Source organism: Physeter macrocephalus, chromosome 5, assembly GCF_002837175.3.
Source record: "Physeter macrocephalus isolate SW-GA chromosome 5, ASM283717v5, whole genome shotgun sequence".
Classification (NCBI taxonomy): domain Eukaryota; kingdom Metazoa; phylum Chordata; class Mammalia; order Artiodactyla; family Physeteridae; genus Physeter; species Physeter macrocephalus.
Window position 1 is genome coordinate 106,561,566 of NC_041218.1, and position 22,478 is coordinate 106,584,043.

Consider the following 22,478-nt stretch of genomic DNA (forward strand, 5'->3'; position numbering starts at 1 on the left):
GCTCCTTCGGAGAAGTGGGGTCTGAGCAGCTCCCCGGCCGGGGAGGCTCCCAGAGAGCAGAGACAGGACCATGGAAACGCCCCTCTTACTTAACTGGGTTCATTTTTAGCGCACGCAAGGCGGCCCGGCTCGTTATGCATTTATTACCCTGCAAGGCACTTGGCAACTCACACCAGATGCCCTTAGCTGTCCATACAGGGCGCTCACAGCGTCTGGACCTCCTTCATCCCCTCGACAGCACCATTAAGTCCAAGAGTAAATTATTAATGGTGCTGACTGAAACCAAAGCCCCAAATGATGCAGATGAAGTTAACTGACGTGCAGTGGGAAAACAGAAGTTTTCACCAAGTTGAGAAAGGCTTGCTCCTCCAAAAAATGTGGCTGAAAGTTTATCATTACGTATCGCAGTGTGGCAGCCTGTGATGCTGGCGCCAACTGGTTCAGGAAGAATGGAGCCTAGGGAATCTGTGTGGTAAACAGTATAAACAGACAGCGATATTCAGGCAAAGTTGTGTGAAGAATGCTGTTCTCCTGGTCTCCCTACTCTTGAGCATAATAATAGAGAAAAGCTTGATCCAAAACGTTTGGCTTTGGTCAAATGAAACCTGTACGCTAGCCCACTTGCCAAGGAGTCCAGATGTCAGGATCCAGATCTCTTTCTGAGAGTAAATGGCAGATGTGGGAATTCTCTGGAAGCAGTGGTCAGGGGAATCCCCTCTCTCCACCTGTGGCAGGTGACCGTGGTCATTTGTGGAGAACGTGGGATATGGCCGGGGGTTGTCATGAAGGCCCTGGTGCTGCTCAGGGGTGGAACCTCTTCTTTCAGCTTTGAGGTCAGTCTGAGGCCTGGTTCATGTTCAGGAGGCCTGGATCGTGGAGGGCTCAGCTTTAAAATGGTGAATTTAAAGTCTTCTTGATATCGACAGTCAAGAAATTTCTTCATGCAGAAAGACTCACCAACTGTAATTTGATTCTGTAAGGCTGAGCCAGTAGGGCCTTGCCTGGACCTTCCTGCATGCTGCTGTGCACACAGACCTTTCACGCCCTGCGTGACGGGCTGGAAGGTGTCTGGTCATGGACCTGTGTCCTCGTCAGCACAGAGAAATGTCAACCACCGGGAAAAAACAGGTACCAAGATCGGGGAGTTAAAGGAAAAAGAGACAGGGGGTGGCAGAGAGCATTCCCTGCCCAAGCCTTCTTCACCTGCAGTCACCCTGCTGCACCGTCCAGCTTCTCCTTCAGAGCTGTAGACCACTCAGGCATCTTTATTTTTTCCCTTTGGCTGCACGGAGCAGCTTGCAGGATCTTAGTTCCCCGACCAGGGATTGAACCTAGACCCTCAGCAGTGAGAGCACAGAGTCCTAACCGCTGGACTGCCAGGGAGTTCTCTCACTCAAGCATCTTTTAATTTCTGTACTTATTTATTTATTTTTCAAGCATCTTTTTAATGAGAATCTAGGGTGGTTCATGCCAGTTCAAATTGGGTTTCTGTCACAGGCAAATGAGAGACTCCTGAGAAATGGGATAAAAGGAGAAAAAATGCACAAAAGCAAAATTAATAAATAAATCTAAGTTATTTTTGAAAAACTAATAACATAGAAAAGTCCCAGAAATGCATACAGAGGTAAAGCACGTATCAGAAAGTTGGCATATTTCCAAAAATCTGATATCCAATATAAGAAATTATAAAGAGAGCAAATAACAGATATAGAACACAAAAATAGGAAATTTCTATCAAGCAAGTACACAATAGGAATAAAATGAAAAGGAAAACAAACTGGGCGATATTTTCAATAAGTATGATAAGAGATTCAATACGGATTCCCATAAAAATTGGTAAGAAAAAAATTAGGACTCCAATAGAAAGTTGGGCAAACTTAATGAACAGACAATTCACAGAAGTTGATTCTACATTATCCAATTTGAAAGTTGAAAAAAAAACCCCTGAGACACAAATTAATATCCTGTGGTCACCATATAACATCATATGACATAGAAGTGTCAATAATGATAAACATTATGCTGACGTTGGCATATTTATGGCTTTTTGATGACAGGATATATTGACACACTCTTTTAGGAAACAATTAAACATTCTCATCAAGCTTTCTAAAACTGTCAATACTCCTTGTCCAGGTCATCTTATTCCTTGAAATGTATCATAAGATATGAAATTCAATGAACTTAAGGGCTATAGTAGGGCTTTGGTCACCAACAATGAAAATCCAGCTTCAATAAACTTAAATAAATAAAAGACTCTATTTTCCCTGGTAACTGTAAAGTTCAGGTACAAACAGCTTTGTAGGCCCCGGATGGAAGCTTAGAAAGAAGGGCCTAAGGGCTTCCCTGGTGGCGCAGTGGTTGAGAGTCCGCCTGCCGATGCAGGGGACGCGGGTTCGTGCCCCGGTCCGGGAGGATCCCACATGCCGCGGAGCGGCTGGGCCCGTGAGCCGTGGCCGCTGAGCCTGCGCGTCCGGGAGCCTGTGCTCCGCAACGGGAGAGGCCACAGCAGTGAGAGGCCCGCGTACCGCAAAAAAAAAAAAAAAAAAAAGAAAAAAAAGAAGGGCCTTGGGTCTGGCTACCTGTATCACTTTTCTAGTGCTGTATAACAAAGTACCATACAATTTGAGTCTTAAAGCTATCCCCTTTTTTTTGGGCACACAGTTTAATGGGTCAGAAGCCCGGTCACAATGTGCCTGGGTTTGTCTGCTCAGCATCTTCTGAGGCTGAAATCAAGGTATCGGCTGGACTGAGTTCTTATCTGGGGGGTCTGGGGAAGGACGTGCTTCAGCTCGTCCAGGTTATTGGCAGGGTTCACTGCTTATGGTTGGAAGACTGAGGTCCCCCTTTCCTCCCCGCTGTCAGCAGGTGACTGCTGCCAGCATCTTTCAGCTGCCCATGGTCCTTGCAACCTCGTCCCCACCTTTCTCCAAGCCAACAGTGGAGAATGTCCCTAATGTCAAATCTCTCTCACACTCTGAGTCGCTCACTTCCTGTCTCTGGCCTCTAGAGCCAAATCGAAAGGGACCATGTCCAACCAGACAACGTCTCTTGATTAACTCAAAGCCAACTGATGGTTAATCTTAATAACATCTGCAAAAACTATCTTGCCATATAACATGACATAACTATGAAAATGGGTATCTCATCGTATTCACAAATTCCACCCACACTCAAGGGAAGGAAGTTATATAAGGGAAAGGGCCTTTGGGGATCATCTTAGAATTCCCCCTATTACATACATCCTCCATCTCCCATTTGGCCTCATAGTTTAGATTGACTGTCTATCCAGGGGATGGGAATGATGCAGGCGCCAGGTTCGTATCATCCCAGGTGTGCAACCACACTCAAGACAGGGTATTCTCTTCCCAGAGAGGCTGGGTCCATCCCATGGTCCATCCGTCTAAGGACTTTGAGATGCTCTCCTTCATCATGGGGTCAAGAGGAGATGAAACTAATAGTTAGCTCATGACTTAATCGAAATATAAGTTGAACAACCCTGAGATACAACTGAATACCTATCAAGTCAATAACATTTAAAAAAAAATACTTTGATTTATTTGGTTTACCAGGTCTTAGTTGTGGCAGGCGGGCTCCTTAGTTGTGGCATGCGAACTCTTAGTTGCGGCATGCATGTGGGGTCCAGTTCCCTGACCAGGGATTGAACCTGGGGCCCCTGCATCGGGAGCGTGAAGTCTTAACCACTGCGCCACTAGGAAAGTCCCTCAATAACATTTTTTAAATTAAAAAAAAAAACACTTGAAACTTATATCTAAACGATATAGGAAATGTATCAACTCAAATAGGAAGTCAACAGGTGGCACAGAAAGAAGAAGACCCAGCAGATCTGCAAGAACATCAAAGATCCTCCCTGCCCATGGTCAGCCTTCTATGGTGTCATCCTTGGAATCCACAGGGTGGGTCCTGCTCAGGTGAGCTCTGCCCTCACATCCAGACCCAGGGGCTCCGTCGTACCATGCAGAGGAAGGGAGGATGTCGGCCCTTGAAATTCTTGCAGATGACAAAGTTCTTCGGTCCAGAGGCCCCAGGAAGCATCCTTGGCTCTGACTGGATCACATCCCCGTCCTGTAACTGATGACCGTGGTCCGCGGTGTCAGCCATTCAGGGCCCCTTCCTGCAGTGACCAGGGAATCCAGGTCATTCACAGGTCAGCTCCCTGCGAGGAACTGAAGCAGCCCACGAGGCAGGCCCTGCACAGGAAACCAGCATGGGCATGAAGGACAGAAGGGCGTTCCCCAAAGTGGCTTTGAGCCTAACAGAGCCCAGGACACCTCAAGAAGGTCCCGTACGGGCAGGATTGCCAGTGACAGGTTGCCTTGGAGGGCACGAGCCGCGGGCGACAGTCCCTGCGTGGGCACAGGCCCCCACAGACCTGCATCGTCTCCTCCAGCCCTCACCACTTCCCCGAGAAGTCCACGTCCCTTCCACACCTCAGATGAGGAAACGCAGGCTGGTCCCTCTCTTGCTGGACACCAGCAGCACGCAGCTGCCCGTCACGGCTCCCCACACGTGCGAGGCACTGTTTGCGCGGCCCCAAGCCACACCTGCCCCAGAGAGTGGCCCTTGTCACTGTCTTTCCAGGAGGTGGGAATTTCACTTCCTTATTTCCAGGCATAAACAATTGCAGATGCAAAATCGCAGCCTTATTTTAGCCACAAGCGTTGAGAATGCAGCTCTTAAATCCTCGGCCGTGCCTTGCATCTCTGAGTAGGAGGTGGCCTGACCCCGACTTGCCGGCCACCGAGGCCCTGGCTTGTATAGAAACCGAGCTGCAGAAGAGGAAGCAGGTGGGTCTGTCTCCTCTGAACCCACCCTATCCCTTAAGGAGAACATCTGCCAAAGTCCCGGACAGTGTGGGCCCCAGGAGCCAGCACTCTGTCCATAACCTTGTGTCCCGGGTGACCAGGTGTCCTGGCACCCACTGGGTGGGCAAGGCAGGCTACCTAGTGGGTGGGTCCTGTGCAAACTGAAGACATGGGCTCCTTGTGCAAAAAAGAGGAAAGACATGTTTTCTTTCTTTTGTGGTCTCTCTCTTAACTAGTCACGAGGGTTTTTATTTGTTATTTGAGGTCGTCTCCCTTGGCCTCGGGGATACTCAGGGGGGAACTGCAGACCTCCCAGCGTCCAGGGCACCGCCCACAGCTGTGTGTGCCTAACCTTTCCCATGCCCCCGGGTCCCCAGGTCCGTGCGTCCCACACCCAGGCCGGGTCCCAGCGCAGGGTGGAGGGCGGCCGCGAGGGCGGGCGGGGTGCCGGAGCAGGCGGCAGGGCGCCCGTGGGTGGGCGGGGAGACAGCTGAGAGCACGGCTCCCCTGGTACACTCTCCACTGCCCCCTCCACCCCACAGGCCAAACACAAAGCCAAGGTGATACAAGCAACAGTTCAAGGCCACAACCGTGGAGCAGTAATGGCGGGGCCTCCTGCACCTGGGCCCCGAGCGACCACACTGTGGGCAGGCCCTGGGAGGCGGCCCGGCTGCCGGGCTCCGTGCGCGGCCAGGGAAACAGAAAACCATTGAGCGCATTGGATTTCTCCACGGCGATGGCTTCGTCTGCCTGAGCTTTACGGGTCACGTGATCTTGAGAGAGTAGGCTGACCTTTCTGGGCCTCAGTTGCCTCTTCTGCATGCGGCAGCCGATCCCAGGGCACCGGAAGGATGGAGGGGTCGTCAGGGCCGAGGTCCCGTACCTCGGGGGGTGACTGCCTTTGCGATGGACCGGCTCTGGGAGCTGCAGCTTCCCCGGGGTTGGGGGCTGGCCTCGTGGTCGGGAAGGCTGGCTGTGATCGTGGAGGGACCCCCCCACCCCCACCCCGAGACCTCGGACAGCCCTCAGGAGGCAGCTGTGGAGCCCACCTCTGGCCCCTGCCTGGTGCGGAATACTCTAGCTGCGGCTGCTTGGCGACCCGATGGCTGAGGCCGACAGGGCCCCCGTACCTCCCACGGATGGCCAGACCCTTCGCTGGGCTTCAGAGACAGGGGACCAAGGAGCTCAGAGCCACGGTCCCGGGCAGCCCAGGGGGGGCCGTCGGGGAGAGCAGGAGGGGCTCTGGCAGCATCTGGTCGAGAAGGCGTGCAATGCAGGCCCCGGGCTGAGTCCTAAGTGACAATCAGATGAAGCAGGCAGGTGGAAGTGGGAAGGGGTGCCCTGGGCAGAAGCGGGGGGCGGCAGCTCTCAGCCATGGCCCCAACCCCGCGACCCCTGCTTCCTCATACCACGGAGACACAGCCCTGCTTCCAGAGTGACTGTGGCAGCTCAACACACGTCCTTGTTTGCTTAGCGCCTTTGCCGTGCGGTTAGGGGTGCCATCCCATCACAGGAAACAGCGCCCTCGGTGCTGCAGTCTAGGAGACGGAATCGTCCAGCACGCGGCAGGGGGGCGGTTCCCCTGGCGCCCGGGGGATGGGGAGGCTGCAGTGCCCACGCCCCGGGGCTCAGGTCACGCTGTCCTTTCCCAGTCCCAGCTCCTCCAAAAACTGTGAAAGGAGGCGACTCCAAGAGACCAGATGGTGTGGGTGTTTTGCAGAGCACAGAACACGGGGGATCTCGGCGCCCGCAGGAGCCTGTGGTTTCTGAAATGGGGGGGGCCGGCTTCCTGCAGCTGCAAGGCATGCCGGGGAGGAGGTGCGCAATCTGGGCCTCACCTCACGCGTGTTCTCAGGAGGTTTGGCTCCCGCGGGCCTGGCCTGTCGCTCCCTCCCTGCCCAGAGCACAGGGGAATCCAGCCAGGGAAAGGCAAGGATGCACACATCCCAGACATCAGCGGGGCTCCGAAAGCGGAAGCCAGGCAGAACTCTGTCGCAGGCAAGGCCCCCTGGGAGAGATGGGGAGAGATTCATTTTATTTTGCGCGGGGAGACAGTGATTTCAACGTTATGTAAACCTAGCCGGCGATTCCTAATCTCTCCTGAAATGTACGTGTCAGGGCTCTGGTGTAACTCAGGTTGCTGATGATAGAAAACAAGCTGTGCTTTTACAGGGGAGGCTTGTGATGACCCGCTTCTGAATTTTTTTTTTTTTTTTTCCATTAAAAATTTAAATAAAACACGCTGGGGCAGCGGTGGCTCTTCGGAGCAGCAGGTAGGGGAGGCTTGTGATGACCCGCTTCTGAATTTTTTTTTTTTTTTTCCATTACAAATTTAAATAGAACACGCTGAGGCAGCGGTGGCTCTTCGGAGCAGCAGGTAGCACACCTGTCTGCTGAGCATTGACCCACACCTTCAGAGGCAGCATCGCCCGATGCTTCAAGGTTAACCGATGATTATTCCAGTGCTAAGCCAGATCTCCAGAAGTGGCCCCGTTCTCTGCCTCTCAAACACCCCAAAAAGCAACTGATTTGGCAGGACGATTTCTTCTCCCCCCAGGGATTGGTGAAGGAAACAGCCACTTGGAGCAATTGTTTTTTGGCTTTTTTTTTTTTTGGCTGTACCGCATGGCTTGCAGCGTCTCAGTTCCCCAACTAGGGATCGAACCCGCGCGCCCCTGGCAGTGAAAGCGCTGAGTCCTAACCACTAGACTGCCAGGGAATTCCCTACTGGCAAATTTTTAATCAGGGATGTTAGTAATAACTTTTCTCCTTATGCAAGTACCCCCCCTTTGAAGTTCCGGGCCAGGGAAGTTTATTTTCCCGGAGAAGCAGCAAGAATCATTGTGACCAGACAGTGGGACCCACAGTTTGTCTTCTGTGTACTGGCTCTGGCCAGGCGAGGATGCTTGGAGCAAGTCGTCTTACTTCATCCATGTCTGTGTTCCTGTGCATTTTCTCTCTCATCCAAGAATTCTCAACAGAGGCTCTTGTCTCCACGCCTTCCACCCTCCTCATTCCCTTCTAGTTCATGCTCATTGATTTCGTTCTCCATGTGTCTGCTAGCTTTGTCTCTTCGTTTAGCTCTGAGTCAAACTTAAAGCAATTTTGAAATGAGGTGAGCTGTCTCTGTGTAACTAAACTTGAAAACTCGTCAAGTGTGTTCTGATGGGCAAATGCTAGAATCCTGTCCATTTGGCATCTTTGTCAATTTCACACTGACACGTGGTGGGTCAAGGTAGGTGTGACCATCTTTCCCAAGGCACCCAGCTCAGCAGATCAGTTCTGTGGCATCAGCAATTCCAACCTCGGAAATTCCACAAGGTATGAAAGAAAAGAGTTTTGCCCTTAGAAGAAAGAGGCCTCAAGCCACAGATGAGTCACAGGCTACCTCCGCCTCCTCCTAGGCTTCTTCGTAAAACCTAAGGCTTCCTCTTTCCTTCAGCTGGAAGCACTCACCTCTTCTTCTGCCATCTTCCTGTCCTGGACAGTCCTGACTCTGAAATCAGCCTGGAACCCCTTTCTCGGGCGCCAGGTGCACGGACAGCGCAGGACCTGCACAGCTTCCCCCACCGTATCCCTCACTGCTGTTTCTCTCCCCGCGTCCGACCCCGTCCTGCTGGCTCGGACCTCAGTCCTCCTTCCAGACTCCCTCCCCTCTGCCCGCCTCACCCTGTGGCCCCCACCGCCCTCTCCCTGCTCACGACGCTGCTTGTCGTCCACTCAGAGGTCATGTCCCTTAGAGAGGCCTGCCCCGTCCCCCGGCTCACACTTGTCACCAGCCCCATCGTCCTGTTTATTCTTCACGGTGGTTTCCACCTGCTGGATTTTTTTCTTTCCCTCTCCTTCCCGCCCTCCCTCCCTCTTTTTTTCTTTCCCTCTCCCTCCCTCCCTCCCTCCCTCCTTTCTTTCTTCCTGCCTCTCTTCCTTTCTTCCTTTCTCTTGTTCATTGTCTTATCTCCCCCACTAGAATGCGGGTGCCATTAGAAAAAGAATCACATCTGTCTTGTTCCTTTGCTGTATTTTTAGCACCTAGAAGACCATCTTGAGAGATACTTAAGAGAATGGATGAATGAATATATAACTCACTCAGCAAAGTTCTTAGCACCATTTATCTGGGCCCTTACAACCATCCCCATTCTGTGACTTGGGATTCTCCTCTTTTTATTTATCTTATGTAAGAGCCTTCCTAATAGTCCTAGGATACTGATTCCCCTTTTAACATCCCTTAAAAGTTCCCTAGTCTGAGACAGAACAAGGTCCAATCTGCAGCCCTTGCTGTTGAAGGCGCCTCTCATCTGGCATTTATCTGATTCCAGCGTTTGTCTCCCTGGAAGCAAACTCCACTCCATCTGACCATTGCAGCTTCTGTTTCCCCAGCCGTGCGGTCTAGGTCAAGGCCCTCCTCCCACCATTCTCCCTTCCCTTAATTCCTTCTGTCAGCGGAAGGCATCCCCATGTGGGAAAAGGCATCGTCTTTGGAGAGTCAGATAGATGTGCATTAAAACCATGCCCTCGCTATTTACCATATTTGGCCTTACGTTTTTCTTTGTAATAGAAAGAACAGGGCAACATGTTAGTCTTCTCACTACACTTTGCATTTCCCACAGCCCTTCCTGTGAGGGCTGTCCCAGTCTTAGCACCCCCCCAAAGGCGTCCCCAGCCCTCTGCCATCATTCCTTTGGTGAGTCTTCTCCAGAATTTGCTATCTGTACCCTCTGTATGGAGTGCGAACTCACCTGACGCCGTTATCGATCCCTCTGTATCTGCGTCAGCCCTTCTCAACCATCCTCGTGAAGGGCAGGAAACTTGTCTTATATTTATTTTCTCTCCAGAAGGTACTCAGTAAATGTTTACTGCTTCTGTCCATTCATTCCCTTACTGGGTACGCATTGAACACTTGCTATGTGGAAGGCCAGATGCCAAGCCCTAGAGTGGTGGATGCACAGGCAGAAAAAGGCGGGGATTTGTTCTTAGGGCACTGATGTCCATGGGGCTTTAATGCACAGTAAAAACAACATTACCGAATTATCCCGCGCCTCCTCTGTGCTGAGATATTGCCAGTGCTGATGACGCTATGATGAACAAAGCGTACGTGGTTTAGGTCTTACAAACTCACACACGGATTGTAAGAGAGAAATGGCACCAAATGGACATCAATTCTAATTTCAGGGGCTTTGAAGAAAAAGGAGAAATGAGGAGGATGAAGATGATAATACATGATGATAGAGTAAGATAACCTCGCCTGCTACACTTTCAGATTAAAAAAAACAGATTTCTCCTTCTGAAAAATTCCAAACTGGCCATTATGTGGTGATTCTTGCAGTTTAACATACACCCCCTGTGCTGAGAGCCCTCCGTAGTCCTCCCCAAATTCCCTTCCTGTTTGCCCAGCTTTGGTCCGGTTTGCAGCTATTAAACGAGAATCAGCCCCGCTGACGTCTCTTTGGCTCGCTCACCTAATCTAGGAAAGGTGGGAGACAGAAGGAGCAACCTCTTCTCCTCCCTCGTCTTGTCCTGCTTTTCAATTATTGCACTGCAGCCAGAGCTAATCACAATTATTCTCAGACATGTCCAGATGAAAACGTTGATTGAGAAGCAAAGTGGACGAGGCAGGTTCTAGAGGCGTCTCTGAAGCCCGGAGATCTATCCCACGGAGGAGTGGCCTGCGATACCCTCCCCCCTCCTCCGCATGTACGCCTCCGCTCCCACCCGACTCTGGGGTGCAGACTCCCAGCAGAATTTTCCTGATGTACAGGGGTTGCTAACGCACGTGGCGGATGACATAACCCATCTTGTCTGGGGCAACTGCCTTATCAGAACAAGTCCCCCAGTGGGAAAGTGGTGGAAAAAGAGGGAAGAGATGGGCATTTCGGTACAGGAGACGTTGCAAGAACCGTGCCTTGGTTTATGACTAATCAGCAAGGCAATCTCGTGAAGTGGGCATGACCGTTCATATTTTTCAGATGAGGAATTTGAGACGCAGGGAGTGGATGTTCTGGGCTGCCTGCTGCACTACCCGCCTTCCAAAGGGAGCTATCACCACCAAGTGTAATAAAAATTGGAAAACCATATTACCAACAACAGGTTCTCCAACTGCTGTCGTTCAGAATCTGGCCGGCGCCAAGGTAGCTGTGAGGGAGGTTTTGTCAGGGCGATCGCTGAACACTTCCCTCTCGTTCTCTCCACTCTACTCCCGGGCGGAAGCAGCCGGGCTCCACGGTGGCTTTTCTTTTTCCTTTTTTCAAAGAATTTCTGGCCTGCTCAAAACCAGGAAGTTCCCGAAATCGGGCAACAAAACTTAATCTCATGAGATTTCCTACCCAAATAGGTACCGAAAGTTCAAAGTTTCCAGATAAGCGTGCAGCTTCTTGATGCTTATCTGGCCTAAAAGTTTAAGTATTCTGAGCTTCGTCAGATTCCAAACCAGAGAGAGTCATAATGTCTCCTTCGTGTGGGGATTTTTAACCTCCTGTGATGCTTTGGTTTAGGAGGAGGTGCTGAGAACTCTCATTTATACTCAGTCTTCCAGGAAAAAAAAATATTGTCCAGCAGAAGCTACTAGAGGGAAAAAAAGTTAAAATCCAATCAGTAAAATTTTGACTTAGCAACAGAACAGGGCGTCCTAGATATCTGAACACCCACAGATAGAGATCTCTCACACACCGAGGCCTGCTCAGAAACGAGGGCCACATACGGTCACGCAACAGATGGAGAAAGAGCTTGCACACGCCTGTAAAACACAGTGATTGATTCACAGATGGGTTCATATCTGGAAAAAAAATAATAAAGCCAAAGCCAATTAAAGATGATTAAAAGTTCTGCCATTGGGCTTCCCCGGTGGCGCAGTGGTTGAGGGCCCGCCTGCCGATGCGGGGGACGCGGGTTCGCGCCCCGGTCCGGGAGGATCCCACGTGCCGCGGAGCGGCTGGGCCCGTGAGCCGTGGCCGCTGAGCCTGCGCGTCCGGAGCCTGCGCTCCACGACGGGAGAGGCCGCAACGGTGAGAGGCCCGCGTACCGCAAAAAAAAAAAAAAAGTTCTGCCATCATTTGGATAATGTTTTCTTCTTTTCAGAGCATTTTTGCTTGCATTATCTTCCTTTATCTTCTTCCTAGTCATCCACTAAGATAGGCAGAAGCATTATGACCATTACACAGCTGGGAATATTGGAGACTCAATCATGTTGAGTGACAGCTAAGAAGACCTGCTGGAAGTGAGCCGTTGCTAGAGTCCGGGCTTATGGTTCCCTAAGAGGAGGTTGTGATCTCCCTGTATTAATCCTGAAAGAGAAGTCCTAAGAACAGCAGTGGTGGAAACAGCAAACATCAAACAGCATCATGGCCAGCAAGGCAAGTAAGGCTGGTTTTGATACCAACCAGGGTTCTTGGCCTTCCCCAATCAATAGAAATTGGTACGTGGCCAGACAAGAAATTCAGGCGAAGCATTATTGGGGCCCCTGCTTCAGTAGTGGGGAGCGAGAACAAGTAGGTTCCCTTGTTCCATCCCCGAGGAGGGGCAAGCTTGCTCCTTACATGGGGTGAGGGTAGGGGTGTGTCCAGGGGTCAGGCCGGAGGGGGGGCTTAGGTGTTTTGCCCACCCCTTTGGTGGTGTTGAGTGCTGGGGGCATGCGCAGTGCCCTTCTTTGGCTCCCAACACCCTGTTTTTGCTCCCGGTTCTTCAGAAGTAGCAGCTGGGTTTTGGTCTTTTGTACCCTGTTCTCCATAATTTGCCCCAACTGCACATGCACAATTATTTTTAGTCCCTTATAGTTTCTTTGTATTTTCTTGCTTGAGGAGACACTGTCCAGGTGCAAGCACTGCAGCAAAGGGTCCCAGGTCCCAGGTCCCAGCCTGTCTCAGTTTCATGAAAAAAAGTTGAACTTTGGAGCTACAAAGCTCTATCCATTCCTGTTTTGGACTCTTTCTATTTATGGCATCTTGGGCAAGTAACTGAAATTCTCTGGACCTCAGCTTTAGTAAATATTTATGAAATGAAGGGTCTTGCGAAGATGAAATGAAATAATGTATGTATAATAGGCAGTTACTACCTGTTCGATTGTATCTTTTGTTCTTTCCCTCTAGGATTTACCAAAACTAAGTAATCACATTTCTAGAAACTGTTAGTACTGATAAGCCAGCTGCTTCTCCTTTTTCATCCTAGGGACTCTACAAGATGCCCCACTTCTCCTAAACTCTGCTACCTCATGTTTTCACTGACTGGGGGTACAGAACTGAGAAGATATAATCCATTCCTCAATGGCACTCAGTGCTTACAGTGACTTCATTTCCTTCCTTCCTTCCTTCCTTCCTTCCTTCCTTCCTTCCTTCCTCTCTTTCTTTCTTTCTTTCTTTCTTTTTCTTTTCTCTTTCTTTCTTTCTCTCTTTCTTTCTCTCTTTCTCTCTCTCTTTCTTTCTTTCTTTTCTCTCTTTCTTTCTCTCTTTCTTTCTCTCTCTCTCTCTCTCTCTCTCTCTCCTTCTTTCTTTCTGACTGTTCTATCATCTATATAGAGATGTGTAGACTGTGGCCATGGACAAAATTTGGTCCAATGCCTAATTTATGTTCTATTCTAAGCCAAAAATGGTTTTTGCATTTTTAAATAGCTGTCTATGGCTGCTTTCATGTTACAACTACAGAGTTGAGTAGTTGATCCACAGATCCTATAGCTTAAAAAGCCTAAGCTGTTCACACTTTGGCCCTTTGAAGAAAAAGGGTCCTGATCTCTGATCTGTATTCCATCCTATATTGCATGACAGTGCCCAATGCCCAGTGTATCCTGTGCATGTGCTCTGCCTTCTGCTTGCTTGAGGGTTAGTTTGTCTTTCCTTTTCTAGTTTCTTAAGCTGGAAGCTTGGGGTATTGATCTGAGACATTTTTCTCTCATATAGATGCTGAAGATGTAAATTTCCCTGTGAGCACTGCTTGACCTACATTCATAAATTTTGATATCTGTGCTTTCATTTTCATTCAATTTAGAATATTTTAAAATTTCCCTTGTAAGTTTTTTTCTTTAACCCACCTGTTATTTAGAAGTGTGTTGTTTAAGTTCCAAATATTTGAGCTTTTCTGAGATTTCATTCTGCTGTGGATTCCTTATTAAAATCAGCTGTGGTCAGAGAATATACTTTATATAATTTCAATCTTCTAAATGTATTAAGGTTGTTTTGTGGCCCAGGATATGGTTTATCCTGGAGAATATTTCTTGTGTATTTGAAAAAGAATATGCACTTTGTAGCCCATGAGTGGAGTGTTCTACAAATCTCTGTTAGGTAGACTTGGTGGAGAGCTTTGTCCAAATCTTTTATTCTTGCTAATTTTCTACCTTTATCAATTATTGAGTGGGATTTATTGAAATTTCCAGCTATTGTTGATGAATTTCTCCTTTCAATTCTGTCAGTTTTCTTCATGTATTTTTTGGCTCTGTTATTAAGTGCATATACATTTATAATTGTTATATCTTCCTGATGTATTGACCCTTTTATCATTATGAAATATCTCTCTGTGTCTCTAACAATATACTTTTCCAGTCTATTTTATCTGCTAATAGTATTCTACTCCATCTCTCTTATGGTTATTGTTATAAATCTTTTCTTATCCTTTTGCTTTCAACCTATTTGTGTCTTTGAATCTAAAGTGTATTTTCTGTAGATAGCGTGTAATTGAGTTTGGTTTTATATTGCCTGACAATCTGTATCTTTTGAATGGGATTTTTTTTTTTCATTTACATTTAATGTAATTGCTGATCTGGATGGATATATGGCTGTCAGTTTTTAAAATTTGCTTTCTACTTGTCTCAGGTTTTTTTTTGTTCTTCTATTCCTCTTTTACTGTTTTTTTTCGTGTTAGATAAATATTTTTAGTGCACTATTTTAATTTCTCTAATTTTTTTTACCATATTTTAAAATTTTATTTTCTTACTAGTTACACTAGGAATTACATTATACATCTTATCACAATTCACTTCAGATAAAAACTTTGCTCCAATACATCTCCTTTCCCTCACCCCTCCTTTGAGCTATTATTGATATATATTTCATGTCTATATAGGTTATTAATTTAAGAATGCAGTATTATAAATTTTTGCTTTACACTACCTTATGTCTTTTAAAGAAGTTAAGAAAAGTAATAAGAAAAAATATAAAGTGTTTTATATTTATCCACATATTTACTATTTCCAGTGCTCAATATTTCATCCTGTGGACCTGAGTTACCTTTTGGTGCTACTTCCTTTCAGCTGGAAAGATTTCTTTTCTTTTTAAATTATTTTATTTTATTTTATTTTATTTTATTTTATTTTATTTATTTTTTGCTGCATTGGGTCTTTGTTGCTGTGGGAATGCTTTCTCCAGTTGCAACGAGTGGGGGCTACTCATCGTTGCGGTCTGCGGGCCTCTCATTGCGGTGGCTTCTCTTGCTTTGGAGCATGGGCTACAGGCGTGTGGGCTTCAGTAGTTGTGGCTCGTGGGATTTAGAACACAGGCTCAAGTAGTTGTGGTGCATGGTCTTAGTTGCTCTGCAGCATGTGGGATCTTCCTGGATCCTGTGTCCCCTGGAACCTGGACTGGAACCTGTGGGCTGGAACCTGTGTCCCCTGCATTGGCAGGTGGATTCTTAACCACTGTGCCACCAGAGAAGCCCAGAAAGACTTCTTTTAGTAGTTCTTGAAAGGCAGATCTGCTGCCAACGCATTTTCTCAGTCTTTTTTAGCTGGGAATATTTTTATTTCTCTTTCATTTTTGAGGAGTAGTTTTACTAAATGTATAATTCTTAGTTGACAGTTTTCGTTTTAGCATTCTGAATATGTCCTTCCGGACTTCCTTGTTTCTGATGAGAAGACAGCATTAACTGTATTGTCTGTCTCTTGCCCATGAGTCCTTTTTCTCGAGATGTTTTCAAGATTTTCCCTTCATCTTTGTCTTTTAAAAAAATTAACTAAGTTGTGTTTAAGTGTGCATTTCTTAGTGTTTATCCAACTTGGGTTTATTAAACTTCTTGGATTTGTAGATAAATAGTTTTTCATCAAATTTTGGAAGTTTTTAGCCATTAATTTTTTCAATTTTTTTTTTATGCTCCCCTCTCTGATTCTTCTAGGACTATCATTACCCATAAATCGATACACTTGATATTGTACCATAGGTCTCTGGGTCTTTGTTCATTTTTGTTCAATCTTTTATCTTTGTTATTCATATTGAATAATTTCTATTACTCTATGTTGAAGGTTACTGCATCTTTTCTCTGCCATCTCAAATCTTCTGTTGCAGAAAGGAAAAATTTTTATTTAAGTTATTATTAACTTCTGATAATAATTCAGACCAAAATTTCTATTTGGTCCTTTAAAAAATAATTTATATCTCTTTACATATATTTCTATCACTATCTTTAAAGCTGGGTTTAAGCCTTACTGAATTTTGTACCCAATTAAATTTGCACATTTACAGATTGGTTATATGTGTAAAGAGCAGGTCTCACACAGTTGAAAATTAAAATAATACGTGAAGTGAAAACCGAGAGAAATTCTACTAGCTTTCTGAGGACAGAGGGAAAAAGATGAAGAAGATGGAAGAGAAGATGGGGATTATGAAGGACAGAGACAGAAAGCTGACCAAGTGTTTCTGGTGTTTTAGAGGGAGGAAATAAAGCAGTTAGAGTAGAAGGAACAAATAAAGTAAGAGCAGATTAAAATTCTACTGAACTAATAAAGGAGTGAACTGATATACAAACAAAATTAATAAAATTAAATCTATCAGACTTACCCTGGCAATATTTTTGAACTACAAAGATAACAGCAAAAACACACATTCTTATAACTATCCAGAAAAAAAAAGAAAAAAAGGAAGAGATGGAGCACCCACAAAAGTTTAATAAATATACTTAATCTCTTGGCTTTCCTCTGTAACAGTATTATGAGTTTAAAAAAGGCAGAAGCAGTGTCTACAGAATTTTTAGTGCAAATGATATGACTCAAGAATGTGATGTGCCACCAAATTTTTATTAAGCTGTGAGGGCTATAAAAAGACCTTTCCAAATAGTCAAAGAAAATATACCATTTGTAAACCTTCTTTAAATAATAACATAAAAATTTGTTTCAGCCAACCAAAAAATAAACTGAAAGAAATCAAGAATGAGAAAGTAAAGATATCAAAGGACTAAAGGTGAAAATTAAATTTAATTATTATAAAATTAGTTAAAAATTAAATCCAAATGTTAATGCTATTTATGAAACATAAAATAAAATAATTCAATATGTCATCTAAGTGACAAATGTTATTGCTGGGACAGCACAAATTTTATCCTGTATATCAGTTCTGACCTGTTTCTATAACTGCCTAGAAAACAATATTGTAAAAGATTCTAGGGCTTCCCTGGTGGCGCAGTGGTTGAGAGTCCGCCTGCCGATGCAGGGGACACGGGTTCGTGCCCCGGTCCGGGAATATCCCACATGCCGCGGAGCGGCTGGGCCCGTGAGCCATGGCTGCTGAGCCTGTGCGTCCAGAGCCTGTGCTCCATAAAGGGAGAGGCCACAACAGTGAGAGGCCCGCGTACCGCAAAAAAAAAAAAAAAAAAAGATTCTAAAGCCACATCTTGACTCAAAGGGAAAGAATTCTGTGATGAATTAGAGGTATTTTCTGTAATCAATCTGTGATGTCTGCCTTGGGTGCACAAGTGGGTATAAAGGCTCATGTACTATATTCATGGCACCTTGCATTTCCATAGCCTGGAAACAAAGTCAACATAATTCACAATCTTGACTAAATCTAATATCAAAAGTTTATTGAGAGTTAAAATGTAAGGCAATAGAATAAATGTGTCGTGTGTGTGTATATATATATATAAAACATAGTATAAATTTGCAAGATGGGGATTTCATTTGTTAATGGTTTAAACCAGGAATATCAATCACTTTAAGGATCTGTTGAAACATTTTCTGAATAGTGTTTACAGACTACAAGTTCAATGAGATATTAATCTTAATTGGTATATTAAAAATAAATCTTTTCCAGAACAAATAACCTTGGGAAAGCTACACATTAAGTCAACATCATAGATATTGATTAAGATTAGAATATTAATGTCTTTAAGAAATTCTACATTGAAAACAATTCATAACCAGTAACTATAACCCTTAACCCAACTTACCAAATATAAAGCAGGCTTGGTTGCCAGCAATAACTAGTTAATATAATTGGGAATAAAGTTCTATTCATAAGAGCACAATACAAATAAATAATCTGTTAATAATACTAATAAATATGTGCAGAACATATAAGAGAAACATTATTGAGAGGACTAACAGAAAAATTTAATAGTAAGTTATGCCATATTTCTGAGTGGAAAAACTGAAAATAGTAAACATATCAGTTTTTGACAAATCTCAGCCCAAAGTGCTATAAAATTATTCTAGGAAGCTGAAATAATTATACTAAAGTTTATGTGATAGCACTAATAGGTAAAGCTGGTTATAAGATAAAAAAAAAAAAGAGCCAAGATTGTGTAAAGTAAGACTATTAATTCTGGAAAAAACAGAATGAACTTTTTGGCCAACCCAATACAATCAGGTATTAAAATGTATGGTAAAGAGATAAATTTCTTCAGATAATGGTCAATAGTTTATTATGAACAAACTTCCACCTATTAAAACTAGAAGTGCTGGATTAAAAAAAAAAAAGAAGAAGAAGGCATTGGAGACCTATCAGGAGAGCAGAGAGAGACTTAAAGCTTTACATTTTTTAAAATAAGGGAATTGCAGATAGGTGGACTCTATATTTAAGAGGTGGAGTAGAGCTTTCTCTAGTCTTATGGGGCAGAAGCGACCAAAATTACAGCTCAGGAACCATGAAAGAAGCCAGACCCTGCTAAGTCAAGGATTTTATTTGGGGCTCTCAGGGGCAAAACCAGAAACAGATCAGCATCACAAAGATTGAAACAACTCTGCCCTTGGTGGGATTAAGTTGACCTGCTGCTACATTAAGTGCCTGCCAGTAACAAAAATAAATCCCACCTAGAGGGATATAAAAGTATTTAGAGCCATAAATGGCCTGTAAGATTTTTCATACACGATGTCCAGCAGACAACACAAAATTACTAGGAATATCCAGTAATTGGAGTCAAGACCATATGACCAAAAATCAGTAGGGATAACATATAGTGAAATCAAAATCACAGGAAATCCAGGAATTGGAGTTATCAGACACTGATTTTAATTTAATTGTAGTTAATATGCTCAAGGAATTAAATAACAAGAAGGAGAATAGCAGAGAACTAGGAAATGAGGAATCAAGGAAAATCTTTAAAATGTAAAATATAATAATTGAAACTATTGAGATGCCTTTAATAGCAAATAGGCATAGATGGAGTGATGATGGAAGAAGGTAGCCAGGTGGAAAAGGGGTAGAAAATATAGACAAGAACCTCAGAGACATTTGGGACATGATGAAAATGTCACACATATATGTAATTAGATTTCTAGGAGAGGAGAAATAGTGGAGCAAAGTCATTATTTAAAGAAATAATGATAAAAAAAAGAGGTAATGGCCAAGAATTTTCAAATGTGATAAAAGGCATCAGCCCCCAGGTTCAAGGAGCTGAAAGAAGCCAAAATAGTATAAATAATAAAAAAAAAAACACCTGAGACCCAAATACTAAGAAAAATTTTAGGAGTATTTAGAAGGAAAACAAAACAACCGAATTTCAAAGCTGCCTGAAACCTCTGGGTGGGGGGAAGATCAGTGGGAACAAAGAAGCTTCTGGGCTGGTCAAGGGTTACTTGTGGCTGAATTGGAGGGGGGGCAATAAGGAGGATCCCATAGACTGGAGAATCCTTTCCCCCACCTCAAGGCATCAGGTAGCCTGGCTGGAGGGAACTCCCCTTGTGCCCTCTGGTAGCATTGGCAGGGATCAAAGGAATTCCCAACAGAACCAGATAAACCAGAGGAAATAACACTTCAAAGTCTCTGAAAATGATACTGTCATTGCAACTGTCATCCACAAATATAGGCCAGGACCTGTGTGCTAAACTATAAGTGAACAGAGCTGCAGAGGCTTGAGGAACAATAACAAAGGATTCATCCCTCACTGGAGTCCAAGAAGGAAAGGAGAAAGAGAGCAAATCTGAAAAAAGAAGTGTTGCTGAAAACTTGGGATCTAAAGAAATTGAGAGCTGAAAACATCCAAATTTGGAGGGAGACGTAAGCCTATAGATTCAAGAGCTCAAATGAATCACAAATAGGGTAAACTCCAGGAAATCCGTGCTAAGGCACATCATAGTTCAACTTGGGAAAACTAAAGACAAAATAAAAACCTTGAAAGCAGCAGAGAGAAACAACACATTCGCTAGAGGGGACATCAATTGGGATGATAGTAGGTTTCGCACCTGGAGCCCTGGAGGGTGGATGGGAGACCACTTTTTCAGATGCTGAAAGAAATAACTGTTAACTATAAGTTTTATATTTAGGGAAATGATCTTTCAGGAATGAAGGGGAAATAAAGACATTCCCAAGTGAAGAAAAACTAAAAAGAACTACTCACATAAAGACCTACCCTTAACAAATGGCTAAAGGAAGTTCTTCAAACAGAAAAGAAATGAGAAAAGAAGAAATTTTGGAGCATTAGGAATGAAGGAGGAACAAGAAAAAACAGAAATACCAGTACATACAAGAGACCATTCTCATTGAGTTTTATAATGACATTTGATCATGGAAACAAAAACTATAACAACACCTGATACTCAAGACGATGGTACTTAAAAGTGGGGACAGTAAAGGGACACAAGTGGGAGTGGGGTTTCCACACTTCAGTCAACATGGTAAAATGTGACGGTGAGCGGACGGTATGTCCTACGTGTGTCTTGTCACACCCCGAGCCACCACCAGTAAGAACACCATACAAAGAAATGCACTCAAAAACAGAATAAATAAATCAGGATAACAAAATTAATAAAATGGAGAACAGATTAGTGTCACCAAGGGTTAGGAGTGGGTGGGGTGGGCAGCAGTATGGGGTGGGAGGTGTTACAAAAATACAGCATGAGGGATGCTTGTGGCGATGGAAGTCTTCTGTGTCCTGACTGTTGCCAGTAGACCCACACATGTGATAAAATTGATAGAACTACACACATACACACACAGACACACACACAGACACACACAGACAGACACAAAGTATAAGTAAACCAAGGACTCTGAATAAGATCAGTGCACTGTATCAATGTCTGTACGGTGGTTGTTATACATAGTTTCGCAAGATGTTGCCATAAGGGAAACGAGTGTCAGGGTACACAGATCTCTCTGTATTGTTTCTTGCACCTGCATATGAATCTATAATTACCTCAAAATTTAAAAGTTTAGTTACCTCCCTCCCCCCAGCATGAAAACAATATGCCAAGAGGCAGGAAGGGAACTCTAACATTGCTTAGGAAGTGGTAAAATACTTATAAATAAGCCAAGGAAGCGTGTTGTAATATCTAGTGTAACTGCTGAAAGAACAATAAAAGACTGTAAAACTATCAAATAAATAGAGAAAGAAGAGAAAGCATTTTTAAAAACAGTTGAATCAAGCCCACATGAAGAATGGGAGGAGAAAAATGAAGCAGAGAACGGGTGCTAGAAGTAGAAAATAAATTGTAAAATGTTTGATTCAAACCTACATATAAAAGTAGTCAGGAAAAGGAAAACGGAAAATGTTCCAAATAAAAAGACCATGATTGTCAGACTGAATTTAAAAATGAAATATACAAGATTTACACCTTGGATATAAGGAAACAGAGAGCTTGACAGTTACTTCTTTGAAAAAGCCAATCAAATTGGTAAATCCCTGACAGACAGAGCATATCTTACCAATATTAAGGATTGAAACGGGGACATTACGACAGAAACTATGCACGGAAAAGCTAATATAAAAATTTTATTAAAAGCTTTATGTTAATAAATTTGCAAATTCAGACAAAAGGGTGAAATCCCTAGAAAAATACAGCTTTTCTAAACCGGCACAATAGGAAATAAAATGTTTGAATAATCCTACATCTACTGAAGAATTTGAATCTGTTATGAAATCCTCCCAACAAAGAAAACTCATCCAATTGTCTTCATTGGTGAATTCTTCCAGACAGTAGAAAACTAAAAACCTTTCAACTCATCTTTACAGTGCTAGCATAATCTTGATACAAAATCTAGAAAGAATATCACAATAAAGAAAAATGAGCAGCCAAACCTTTCTCATGAACACAGATGCAAAACTCCCACCGAAATATTAACTGAACTCAGCAATATAATAAAGAACAATTTATCACAACTTAATTGGCTTTAATTCGGAAAGTCAAATTTTGTTTAGCATTTGAACATAAACCAGTATCATTTACCACATTTACAGATTAAGGAGAAACATCTTATGATTACCTCCACCAATGAAGGAAAAGCATGTGATAAAATTCAATACTCGTTCAGGATAAAAATTCTTAGGAAACTGGGAATAGAAGGATCCTTTCTTAATCTTATAAAGAAAACCCACAGGGGCTTCCCTGGTGGCGCAGTGGTTGAGAGTCCGCCTGCCGATGCAGGGGACACGGGTTCGTGCCCCGGTCTGGGAGGATCCCACATGCCGCGGAGCGGCTGGGCCCGTGAGCCATGGCCGCTGAGCCTGTGCTCCGCAACGGGAGAGGCCACA